Source organism: Lissotriton helveticus, chromosome 7 (genome assembly GCF_964261635.1).
Source record: "Lissotriton helveticus chromosome 7, aLisHel1.1, whole genome shotgun sequence".
Classification (NCBI taxonomy): Eukaryota; Metazoa; Chordata; class Amphibia; order Caudata; family Salamandridae; genus Lissotriton; species Lissotriton helveticus.
The window spans coordinates 188,294,746-188,307,338 of NC_136068.1; the positions used below are offsets into that span (position 1 = coordinate 188,294,746).

The following is a 12,593-nucleotide window of genomic DNA, read 5'->3' on the forward strand; positions in this document are numbered from 1 at the left end:
TGTAGTTTCTGTCTCCGGAATTGACCAAGGGGATACTACTGAAATGGTTAGATCTAAATATAACAACGATTTTGTCATGGGTTCCATTCTTAAACCTCCTCAGATGCTGTTTAACAGCAAGGTGCTCTAAAGTCAGTATCATTTCTTCAGTATGTCCAAATAAAGAGGTTCTTGCTAAGTTTATTGGGTTTGACAACTATCCCGCTAGGAAGGCAGTAAAGATTCTGTTTAGGGAGGACAGAACCTATCTTAGTTTTTGATACCAGGAGCGCCGTTTCAACTCGGGGAAGTTGGCAGTAGAAATGAAAAACGAAAGGGAGCAGCATACAGGGATCGCTTTCGATGATCGACACTTAGAGGGGGATATTTTGATTTGATCTATACTTGCTTTAGGGGTGCCAGTTTTCAAAGCATGGCCTTTTTAATGGACGAATGCTATATTTCACTCTACAGCCTTTGAATAAAATGTTCCCCTCAGTTGCCGGGAATTGACCAAAGTGTGGTTTTCAGCTGGATTGATGTCCTGCAACTCCCAAAAGTTTTTCTGGGGTCATATATCAGGAATGCTTAGCAGGACATTTCAAGATAGTGTCCTCGCCTCATCAAGAGTATCCCTCCTTGGATCGGTTGATTACCCATATCATAAAGATTTTCAGGGAGGGAATTTTGTCTTTATTGCAATGTTAATTGCTTGGTTCTTACTCACTACCTACCGGAAATCTCCTGTCATCCACAGTTTTGAGGAGTGGGCTACAAAAACAAGGAAAGTTGGTTGATGGAAAGCTTGGTCCACCCTAGGGTGAATAGTCGTACAATATATATATATAAAGGTGATGTGGTAGGCAGTAAAAAGGATTTCGCTGGGATACTGGTCTTCTTTAGATAATGGTCTGAGGGTAGAGGATTATTTTTAGAAGCTTGGAGCAGTTTTTTATATTTTGGCAGGGTCACTTGGGGGGGGGGAGTGTTGGGTAGGAGGTAGTCGTGAAGGGATGGTAAAGATTCTTTTTAGGTAATTCATGGATTAGGTACAAGATAGTATGTGGCTGTTTCTGAAAATGACCATGGAGATTGTATATTGTAATGATTCATTATTGTTGGGATTGTAATTTCTTTGTAATGCATTATTTTATATTGACAGAAAGATCACTGCATCCTGTCTGATTATAATCACCTTTCAAGAATAAAATTTAAATTAAAAAAATGTGTGACCCTTATAGAAGAGCGCACCATATTGTCTGGAAACACTTTTAGAAAAAATTGATTTGGACAAAAACTTTAGGTATTTATGCTAAGAAAGTGAAAAGAATACTCCAATCTAATATTGTACATTTCTGCTTGCTCGAGTAAATAAACAAACTGTTATCAAAACCCAATGGAACTGATAACACGACACCATAAACAAGATGCTGCACATAACTTGCTCAATAGCTACCAGGAGCAACCTGCTCAAGAACACTTCAGAAAGAATGGCACGGTGCTTATTCGCCAAGTGACAAAGTTGCATTCCAAAAGTACCCCTGTCACTTTAATGGCCTCTTCTGCACCACCAAATACCAATATAACACAAAGAAAATTGTAAAATACCCAATAATCTCTTATACGCATTTAGTACAGCTTCTATTTATTTTTGTTGCTTATTCCTTTTCTTTAAATTCCGATTTGGGGAACATGAGATCAGATATTTCTTTCTTTTCTGGGTTGTAGACACTTGTTATAGACATTTATTGAACACCGTTAGGTTACACTATTACATGAAAAGGATTGCAATGCAAAGTCCATCCAGTCTCAAGTTATATGATCAGTTGAAGATTTGGATTTTTAGTCAGGGGACTCACTGGTTACTCACTTATGATCATTCATTATTAGCACCATGAAAACAACTTTCGGTACTATGGGCCTGACTATGATGGTGGTGGGACCGCCACTGCCAAACCGTCAGTGGTGGTCCCATCGCTATCCATCCAATTGGATACGACCGCCGCATTAGGATTCAGGCGGTTGGATCTCGGCTGGCGGGTGGAAAGGCCACCACGTCCGACAGGATCAAAGATCCCAACAGTGCGGTGGTCGGACTCTTATTCCCTACAATGGAGTGGTGCCAGCTCGGGCACCACCATAGGTATTAGGATGTCACTTTCCACTGGTCCTTTTTAGGCGGTTAACCTGCCATAAAAAGGCAGGTGGACAGTGACTTTGGGGGCCCCTGCAGGGCCCACTTCGGTGCTGGGCCTCCGCAATGATCCCTGGGGGGCACTATGGTGCCCCCTAAACATCCCTGTACCATGTGGCTGACACTGCCTGCCACATAGTGCAGGAATTTTTAAATGTGTATATTTTGTTCGGGGGCGTGTGATGGAGCCCACAGCACATGCTGCAATGCAAAGTATACATATTGCAACTGCTATGAAGGTGGACGCATCATAATGCGGGCAGTGGGACTGTCAACTTCTAGTCGGGCGGTACTGCTTCTGCCATGGTGCTGGTCAGACGAAAGTCTTCCCGGCTTTGAAATCAGGCCGTGAGATTTTTTAAAATCAACCAATAAACTTAAAGTCTCTGCCGCGCCACTTTTGTGGTGTGTGAGCACAACACCAGAAAAGAACAGAAACAAGTCACATTCAGAACTAAATAAACTATGTTGTATGTCCTGCTTATCTGCCCCACTTGTCTCCCAACCAACCTCTTTCACTTTTCCAAATCCTCCCATCTTGCTTTCCCTCCTCCTGAATTTCCCAACAATAACATTAGAACACAAGACAGATGGGTCTGCAGCAGATCGGACACATTCTACACTGGAGGGTGCCACTGCCATATTTCCATATCTCACAGGCCTTCCGCCACCAATATATCATCTACACATGATCTACAGTTGTCAGTAGAAGAGGCAGCTGGGCCTGTCTGTGGTCCTAATATGGAAGATGCTGCCTGGGGCATCTTCAAGACTTCTGGATCCCCTGCCCCTGAAGGCAAGCAAGGTAGGATTGTCATCTGAAAGGATGCCCGCTTCCTCAAATTTCAGGAACTTTGGGGATAAGGCAAACTGCCACTAAAATGAACAGTTGTGGTTGACCCCAAAGCTGCGGACAGATTTGATGTCCTTAAAACAGTTGCTACTGCAGCCATATGGGGTAACCCAATAGTCCTGAGAGAAGCAAATCCATATTCCTAGGCCCAGATTTAGTACCATTTGTGCTTACGCAAATGGCAAAAAATTGAGCATCCCTAGATTTAGCAACAGTCACATGAGGATGATGTCATTGGCCACACACAATAGTCCTAAAAAGCTGTTTAGTATGATATGATGGTAAGCATTGTTGATAAGGAGCAAGGACAGCTCAGTGGTCTCTTGCATATTCCAGGTAAGCCCTCGAGTAAAAATCCCAACTTGAGGGCAATGGCCAGGGGTAAGTTGCATAAGAATGATCATTTTGCAGCACTTTTACGCGTAAGGAATTCATTCCTCTTGCTCCTTGTTTGCACATGGCTTCCATTGTCATGATAGTTTATGGAAAGCCAGGCCACGTTATGTTAGTAGATCTGGTTTTGTGTAAATGTATCAGTGTTTACGCTTTTCCAGCCAAGCTATGCCCCATTTGTATAAATAACAGGTGTGCTGTCTTTCTGCACCACAAAGGGGTTTTGGTAGAATTTCAGTAACTTTGGCGTCAAAATTTGGTGCTGCCGGGTGCACAGCTGCAGAGCACCACCAGTCATTGCACAACCACTGGCACACACTGTTGGTAAATCTGGGCCCTCGAATGTTATCAGAGAAAGAAAAAAAACACTATAGGGCATATTATCAACAACTAGCGATATTTATCGCTAAATAAGCTTAGCTGCATTTTTTCTATCGCCGTGCATCGCCGGATTTTATCGCAGAGATAACGTGCTATTAGCAACGTTTATCTCAAATGCGATAAAATATCCGGCGATAGCGGCTTAATGCGTGAATATCGCTAAATCCAGCGATATTCAGGCATTAACGCCAATAGGGTCTTAACCTGAATATCCAACTCCCATTGGATATACAGGTTAAGAAGTGGTCTGAGCACGCGTTCGTTTTCAGGGATATTCGATTTTTTATCGCTACGCCTGCGTTGATAATAGGCGATAGCGATGTTAGCAACTGCTTTCAGTCGCTAACAGGTCGGGTACGCCCACTTTGCATGTCATTAGTGATAAATATCACTGACATGCAAAGCGGGCCCCAAACCGCTCGCTATCGCCTACAAACAGTCGCTAACTTCTGTTAGCGACAGCTTGTAATAGGGCGATAAAATTATCGCTGCTTTAGCGGTAAAAAGTCCTGCTAAAGCGGCGATAAGGCCTTTGAAAATATACCCCTATATGTCCCCAACTCTAATATGGCTAGATGCAATGTAGCATACGGTATGCTGTCACGCCACTGTGCAATAATACTGGGCCATACGTTATTTTGTCAGGTTTGGGTGCTTCACACGGAGTCACTCCGCTCATCAGAATTTCTTGATAATTACGAAACTCATTCACCTGATTACTTCGCTACATGTTTCCTTTCATGAGTACATTTTCCAGGGAAACCATGTGTAATGTTGCACAATGGCTCCTTGCAGAAGCTCGTCAGTCTGCCGGTTATCGGCTTTGTTTTCACTACAGTTGAATGAATAGGTGAGTAAATGAATGCACTTTCCTTCGAAGCTGCTTCAGTTCCGCTGCCAACCTTCACGCACAGGTTGGTTTTGTTCTGTGTGAATACAATTGGGTTAATTGCATTTCAGAGGTTAGAAAATTTGATCAAACAAAATTCTTTCCTTTCTAAGCCGCCAACAAACCAATTATTCTGGTGTGTTTGAGCAATGCCGGGAATGAGGAAAAACAGCCGTGAGAGGCTCTCCTTAAAGTTATATATGTATATTTTATATATATATAAATATAATTATAACGTCATCTAACCTTCGTTTTTTCAGAATATGTATATATATATATATATATATATATATATATATATATATATCTTGTGACCAAGAGCTGGATAGCTCGAAACGCGTATTTTTTGCCCGGTAAAATAAAAATAACTTCACGAATTGGATTGGCGTGGTTCGTGCTTGGTGAAAACTAAGAAGCCTGCTGGTTAATATGTATATATATTTCCACAAAAAAAGTTACCCTAGAATCGCCGCCAAGTAAGCAAATGACCCCAAATGATGCTTACTTGGCGGCTCTTCTAGGGTAACTTTTGTTGTGGAATATATATATATATATATATATATATATATATATATATATATATATATATATATATATATATATATATATATATATATATATATATATATATATATATATATATATATATATATATATATAACATTGGCAGTACCCACTGGTACATAATTAAGATCATGTTATTCTAGGAAATGGATATTTTATTTTGCTAATAGCTTTAGCACTGTTTAACGAACCTTTCCAAAACTTTCCCCAAAAAAGTTCATCCACCTCAGGTCTATCCTGGATAGCTTCAGGGTGATCCATCAAATGTGGGGTAAGAAACAGGCCTTGGCAGAAATTTAGTTATTTACCCATAAGGCATGCTTTTTGTGATTTGCTGTAATCGGTACAGCAGTTTTTAAGTAATTAAGGTTCAAACTATCTAGATATCTGGTTGGCTACATTTGCAGGACTCTGATTGGAGTTCTGCTGGAAGCGTCTTCAAATAATACAGTTGTCTTATTGGCTGAGGAGAATTTTTCCCCCATCAGTTGCCTCGCTCTTGTGGGAGTGAGTAGCTCCAGCAAGTCCCGTAGGAGCTTGCTTTCTCATTGCCTTGCCACAACATGATGAGGAATGGGGGCGTGGCTGTCTGTTTTGAGTTGGCCGCAGGGCCTGGCCACAGACCAGTTTCTGTGGCAGCCCTCGCCACGCACATCCAAAAGCCATGTGCAGCAATTGGTTGGCTACCCATGGGGATTGCACTCAGAGTCTGGTGCAGGCTGGCACTGTGGTCAACATGAAGCTGTGCACGGTGAAGGCCTTACATAGCAGGGGGTTGGCTGTCCACTGGGGGTTGGGCATTGAGCCCAACCCCATGCTGCGTATGGCCAAAGGCCATGCATTTTTGGGATTGTGTGCCCAATGGGTTGAGTGCAGGGCTTGGCTGCAGACCTTGCAGCCAACTCTGTGAGGTGCACGGCTGAAGGCCATGCCCGGTAAGGGTTAGCTGCCGATCGGGTATTGGTTTCAGGGCTTAGCCACAGGACACACCTTGCGGCCAACCTCATGTCTTGCACAGCCGAGGTACATGCACAGCAGGGGGTCGGGATAGTTATGTATGGTAATTAAATGTTACTGATTGTTAAAAAAATCTAGAAATTCACTGAAAAATATAAAGGTTGCAATTATGTTATAGGCAGATATGGTGATAATGTCTACAACCCAATTTGCTCTCATAATATGTTTTGACTTTATGCTTCTCTTTGACCATGTGGAGCACTGTGCTGTCTTTTGGCTATGTTTGTGCTATCGAAATATATACATAATACAGACAGACACTCAAAGAGTAAGCTCAAAAACAGCTTCCCACAAGGTGGCTTTGGCTTCACATGCAACACTACTGAAAATAACACGTCGTTGCCTTTTTGGGGGGTCTGGAACCTTATCTTCCTGTAGGGCATTTGGTGAATTAATGGAAAATCTTTCTGAAGGCAGTGGAAGCCTCGGTCAAAGCCTCCTTGGATAGGAGGGATGCATAAGAACATGCAAACTCTGCAAAGTTAAACAATGCCTAGCATGCCTTCATTGAGATCCTCCTGGAAGTTGCCTGGCAACCATTTTTTGACAGGCGAACCATATAAATTCAGTTGAAATGCATGTAACCCTAACCTCTTAGGGCCTAATTTTATGTTTGGCGGTCGATCAGACCGCCAAACTCCCGGTGGAGGTGCAGTAGCGGTCGGGTATTTCCGCACCAGCGAGTCGGAACACTTTGGCACTGCCACAATATGCCAAGCATCCGTGATCCCTGGCGGTGCTGTTGCGGTCTGGAGGAAACCATATGCATGACCGTACCGCTGCGGCACCATCATGCATATTAAGAGTTTTCCCACCACCAGCCTTTTCATGGAGGGGAGCCCACCATTAAAAGGCTGGTGGTAGGGAAACAGAGTGGGACCCACGGGGCTCCCTGTTAGCCCTGTGCATGGGGATGCACTCAGGGGGCACATGTTGTGCCCCCTGTGTGCATGCACCCCTGTTTCTGCATGGAATAGACTGCTCAGTCCATGCTGTGCAGGAACGTGCATTGGCGGTCCCACGGCGGTGCAGTTCTAAGGCTTACTTATGAGCCTTTATGCTGCACCATCACAGAACCATCATCTGGCCTGCGTGCCAGACCATGAATCACTTGTAATCTGGCAGGGGCTGCGGTCTGGTTTGGCAGTCTGAGAGCGGGGCGGTGGCCTGTCAGCCCACGCCCACACTGCCAAACTCGTAATCAGGACTGTAAAACTTTTTAACCCCTTCTATGCTCATGACGAGCTCAGCTTGTCATGAGTTACGCCTCTCGTACGCTCATGACGAGCTGCGCTCGTCATGAACCGCGGGTTTTTGAAAAACGTAGCGCACAGCGGGAAAACGCTTAGCGCGCATGCGGTTAATACCTCTCACTTCCAATTGAAAAGACATTGCTTCATATAAATTATTCTTTTGTTGAGCTGCAAATGGATCCATTATGAAAGAACTCTTTCCAAATAAAGAGGGAGAACATATACATAATGAATATTGGATTTGTACAACACCCTTTGAGTTGGTGCTTGCTGGGGTGGGGGTGGGTGTAGTGTAGATGTCAGTTCATCACCAGTTGAAGGTAAATGGAGTGGTGTGGCTCACTGGTTAGAGGCAGCAGACCCGGGAGCAGAAGTCGGCCCGGGACCAGGGTTCAATTCCCGACGCTGCAGGGTCGTGGACCAGGGTCAGCGGACTCGACAATTCTCGCCTCGGTGCCTACTCTAACCTGGGGTCCCACTCGGCAACTCTGGGCATTAGCTTGCTTAATCTCCACAACGGCCCCATCAACGCCGGGGATGCCTGGCTCCACCTTGGGGATTCCCAGTAGGGACCATCCCACAGGGAAAGCCAGGACGGGTTCCCCAGCGGTATACAGCGCCAGGACGCCCCTTTGCTGGGGCAGCTGTGCGCTTTACAAGTATACGACATTTAACATTTAACATTTAAATGTTCTTAGTATTTGTATCTTTATCAGGAGTTGCTAAAATAGAGAAGAAGGGATGGTATTAACATCTGTGTGTGATTTTCATGTCTCACACTCAAATCAGCCCAGAGCTGGATTTGTTCAAGAAGGAGTGTCCTTGCCCAAAGCTCTACTCAGAAACAGCAGACAATGTAATTAAACGTCGGCACACTGAATACTAAAGCTGCACAGTCTTAAGTACATCTCATGTCTGTTTAATCCACTACCAGTCACTCCCTGCCCCTTTATCTCACTACTGCAGGTTCCTGCTTTCTCCCTTTGTGACGGTTTTCCCGTTTTACTCTTCCTCAGTCTTTCTGCCTTGTGCATCTGTCCCTCTCTTGCACTCTGTAAATGTCTGATGCAGAAAAAGAAGTGCCTGCCCACAAAAAGTAAAACCCATGGCCCCCGCCGGCAGTCACTGGCTCAAATTAAGTACTGGCGCTCAGCCATTCTTCCTTCTGATGTTGATAAAAAAGAGTACTAGTTTCAGTAGTAGAAACATGAATTTAGAGTGCTATGAAATAGAAATAGTGTCACTGCATGCCCTATTTTAGGACCAATATTGGTCATAAAAAATGTTGGCATCAGGATTACATGACGGGTGGCAGAATTACCGTCCTGTGCATGCCAGTAAAGGGAGCTATAGTTAAAAAATTTCACATAGTAGAATGGGTAAGGACCCTAGGATGGATCTTTAGTGTGTAGCAAAATGAGACAGAAGAATGAAACTGTCTTGCTGGGTCTGATAGTTGTATTTATTTTAAAGTGAGTAATTGTTTTATAATGTTAAATTAGTATTCATTTATGGAATATATCCTGGAACCTTGTTAGTATTTATTGTTTTCCAGTTTATCAACAAATTCATTTTAAGATGGATCGAGCTAGACTTTCTTTCTCAAGTAATTCATCTGATGTGCATAGTTACCCAGAAGCAGATTAGGATGCCCCATGGAGTCCGGCAGAATAGGCTGCAATCAGCAACAAAGTTCACATGCTGTTTAATTTCACATGGGACACTGTGAACACCTTGGGGCCCATTATGATGTCGGGCGGATTGCCCCCGCCAGGCTGGCGGTAGCCACCGCCGGCCTGGTGGGGGCAGTGGTGGGGGTCAGTTGCCCAGAACAATGGCTTTTTTAAGACTCTCTAAATAACCAGGTTTTGGGTTTCTTGCGGAAGGTGAATTCAGCCATTTCCTGTCTAAGTGCCAGAGGAAGGGTGTTTCACATCTTGGAGGCTAACAGACTAAAGGAGCAGCCTCCGATGAATTATCTTTTTACAGTAGGGATCACAGCTAATGCTCCTGCAGAATTAAGACTTCTGCAGGGTACATACAGTTTAACAAAAGAGTGCAAGTAACAAGGCCCTTTTTTATTCAGAATTTGATGACAGAAACACAGAGCTATAAAGGACACTTTCTTACCCAGAGGCAGCCAATGGAGTTTGGTAAGAGCTGGACCCTTAGCTGACTGCCCCTGGAGATTAATTAAGCAGCATCTGAATTGCTACATTCTGCACCCTCTGCAGTCTCGTCAAACCTGACTGTGAGACTGCCAGATACAGCACTTTGCAAAAGTCCAGACTAGACATTATGAAGGCCTGGACTATTAACTATCCCACCTTCTCTGGGAGGTGTCCCAAGATTTTTGTCAGGGTCGTCAAAATTCCAAAACATTTTGCTACTAGACTAGTAATCTGACAGACACACAGAAGTCCAGCATCAAACCAGATGCTAAGGTTCTTGATTTTCAGTTTAGGGTTCGGTGATGGTCCTAATGAATTTGCCCACCAAGCAGAGGACCAGATTGAGGGTTGCTTCCCTAATATGAACCTCTGTTTTCCTGGCATCAAGCTTAAGACAACTGTGGTCCATCCACTTAGCCAGTTCTGACAGGCAGGATATTACCAGAGCCACAGTGTCTCCTTCACCCTGAGACAGGGTGATAATAAGTTGAGTATCATCAGCATATGACAAGATGTTAAAGCTGTAACATTCATTAATATCGGCTGGGGGCACATAGAAAGATTGAATAAGGTGGGGCTAAGCTCTGTGCCCTGCAGCACCCCCTGCCACAGCAGTAAAACCTCAGATAGAAAAGGCTTTTGAGTCACCTGAAAAGTCTGACTCTGTAAGAAAGATGCTAACTGCTCCAGAGCCTTCGCACAATACCAAAATTCCAGATCTGTTCTAGAAGAAGGCCACGGGAAACGGTATTGAAGGCTGCACCAAGTCCAACATTATCAGTGCTACAGTGTTACCCCCATCAACAACCTGCCTGAGGGACTCTGAGGCCAACAACAGTGCTGATTCTGTACTGCACTGTGTTCGAAAACCTGAGTGAGTCTCATGGAGCAATTCCCTGGTCTCAATAAAGCTTGACAGCTGTTTATTTATGTGCTTTTCAGCTACTTTAGAGAAAAGAGGGAGCAAGGAAATTGGCCTACATGTTTCCAGCTTTGAGGGTTCCAATTTAGCTGTGTTTAAGAGTGGAATTATGGTAGTGTGTTTCCAACTCATGGGTGGCTACTTAATAACTCTTTTGAGTCAGGTCATGGGTACCAGACCTGATTCAAAAGAGTTATTAAGTAGGTCACAAAGCAACAGCAATAATGCCTCCTTCCCTCGTTCCAAGATACTAGCCAAGGCAGGATCAGGTAGTGACCCTGCTTTAACCTAAGCCAGCAGGGAGCATAATTCTTCAGTGGTCAAAGACTTAAAACTGGAGAGTCCTACTCTGGCGACAGAAGATTCAAACCAGACTTCATGACACAGAGCATCTCTGACTGCCTCTGGGAACTTAGCATTAACACCATCGATGCTGGTGACGGAACCACTCCGTCACCAGCCACGGACGCGCTGTGCTGGTGACGGAGTCGTTCCGTCACGGCCCGGCAGCCGCACCTGCGCGGCGCTGATTTTGCGCCTGCGTGGCTCGTTCTATTGAGCGGGCGGGGCCATGACGGAACCACTCCGTCACAAGCACAGCGCGCCCGAGGCGGTGACGGAGTGGTTCCGTCACGAGCATGGTGACGCCGCGTGGCCCCCCTCCCCCCTAGCGCTGCGGCAGAATTTCCGCCACAGCCAAGGGGTTAGCAGAGGAGACTTTGGGCCTGATTAGGATGTCAGGCGGTCGGACCACCGACAGCCATTGCAGCAGTCGGGAGACCACCTGATGAGCATGCAGAGGTCCAATTGCCCTAATACGATCGGACCACCAGGTCAGAGGCCTGAAGTCAGTCCTACCATGGCGGGAGCATGCCTCGGCCATGGAAAAGGGCTGCATCACAAGCTGCCGCCATGCAGCACCTCCTGCTCATCCGTGCACCGTGTGCCATGCATCATGTTGTGCAATAGATGGAATGCACCCCCAGGGAAGCTTTCAGAATGTCCCCAAGAAGTTGTTAGAAAACTAGACAGCTGAGATGTCTGGTAGGCTCCGACAAAAAAATTAAAACATAAGAGGCACTGCTTACACAGATGCAATTGAGAGGGAAACAGTGATTAATTTGAGGCCGTGTTTGCAGGCGGGGCCCGCTATCACTCATTTTTAGAAACCAGCATTTACATTTTCTCATCAAACTTTGACCCAGAAAGGGAGAGGAAAACAGAGAAGGGAGAAAAAGAAATAGCAAAAAATGAGAAAAAAAATGACAAATGGATAAAGCGGGAACCTGCAGCAGTGAGATAAAGTGCCAGGGACTGTCTGGTGGAGGCATAAATAGCCATGAGGAGGAATCAAAAACTATGCAGCGTTGCTATTTGGCATGCTGACATTTAATATTGCTGGTGATGGGATTCTAAAACTTTGGGCCCATCACTTTTTTCTTTACAAATTAAGCACTTGGGGGGAAGTACAGCAGGGCAGAAGGTGTCATGCACCACACAGATGCCAGAACAATTTTGTATTTTCACAATTCTATGACTTTGGCCTGTTATAGTACACAATCTGCAATATGTGATTCATGACAGTGCTTTTCGTAGCCTGGGATGACTTTTGAACTTTTTCAGTGGTTTCCATTGCATACTGGAGTCTAATTCAACTTGTGAAGCTCAACATTGTGAATGGGTGTGTTCGTTTGCAAGGTCAGTGTCTCAAATAATGGTATTAAGGAATACAAAAAAGTGATAGGTGGAATGCTTGAAGTAATCTCAGTTGGTTGATTGTGTTTTTCCTAACATGCCACCTCGGACAAGACCCAGCCACATGCAAATCAATGCTGAACCTGCTCCAGTGGAACAGTCTACTGCCAGGCCAGGTCTTTCTGGTCTGGAATACAAACAATCCCAAACAGGTTTTGGCCTGTTGGGGAATCTTCAGTAGGGTGCAGACTGGTTCCAGTGCCACAGCGAGCATGTGACCCA

The 12,593-nt window shown here is 44.8% G+C and overlaps 1 protein-coding gene across 1 annotated transcript in view; it reads right to left on the reverse strand.

Annotated features, from left to right (window-relative positions):
- Positions 1-12,593, reverse strand: part of CDH22 (cadherin 22) — a 1,039,820-nt gene that overhangs the window by 459,184 nt on the left and 568,043 nt on the right. The gene's annotated exons all lie outside the window — the stretch shown is intronic.